Source organism: Arachis duranensis, chromosome 2 (assembly GCF_000817695.3).
Source record: "Arachis duranensis cultivar V14167 chromosome 2, aradu.V14167.gnm2.J7QH, whole genome shotgun sequence".
Classification (NCBI taxonomy): Eukaryota; Viridiplantae; Streptophyta; class Magnoliopsida; order Fabales; family Fabaceae; genus Arachis; species Arachis duranensis.
Genome location: NC_029773.3, coordinates 3,722,550 through 3,723,610, shown reverse-complemented (window position 1 = coordinate 3,723,610; position 1,061 = coordinate 3,722,550).

The following is a 1,061-nucleotide window of genomic DNA, read 5'->3' as shown; positions in this document are numbered from 1 at the left end:
TATTTAAACTGATTTTTTTATTATTTGAAGAATAATATATATATACACACAATATATAATATATTAAACTAATAATTTTTTCCATCTCATGAAAGTGACATGTTATATTACTTTATGTGGATAAAGTATAAACTAAAGGAAGGGGGTGGCATGCTTAGCTTTCACAATTAAATTTAAGCACAACTTGCTAAGGACTTCACAATAAATAAATATTGAAAAATGCAATTAAATCCATGGTTCATGGTTTGAAGGGTGTAGCTAGGTTTAGTATAGGATGATAAACAGGGAAGCAGGTGCCTAGAATGGCGACCCTTTTTGAACATTACGATACATATATAATAGACAAGTTGAAGAATAAAATAACAATGACTAAGTTTATTAATTATTATATAACCAGAATCAAGTTTGTGTGACCTACAAGAGTCTAGATAGATTATAAATTTTTTAACCAGGATGTTATGTGTATTAAAATTAATTATTAATATAAAATAAATATTAAAATATAAATATATTTAAAATAAATTAAATTATATATTTATTTACATATAAATATATTAGTAATTAATTTAGTATACGAATAATATTTTTATTTTTTTAATTAGCATTATTTATCTAAAGAATTTGACTTCATAAGTGTCTTTTTTAAACTTGAAATGTCTTTGTGTATATTAATTTTTTTTTAAATAATGAAAATCAAATTTTAAATTTTTTTATAACAACGATATTATCTTTTGAAACTATTTGTCTAAAAAATTGACACTGATTAGAAGAGTTATCGTTATATATCCAAATATTAGAAGCTCACGTTTAAACTTTTGTAAATTAATAGAAAAGAATTACTAACAAAAAGTTATATTCAATTAAAAAATTTTATTCGATTTTAATCAAATTAGTCAAATATTTAATAGTAGCATTGTTTTTCAATTGAGAATCAATTTTATGTGAAGCTTTTTCTTCATGAAATTACAACTTTTGTTATCAAAACTTGACTAATTTATAAATGTACACAAATACGTATATATTTAATATTTCATAAAAAAATTGTTATACTTTTTTAAATA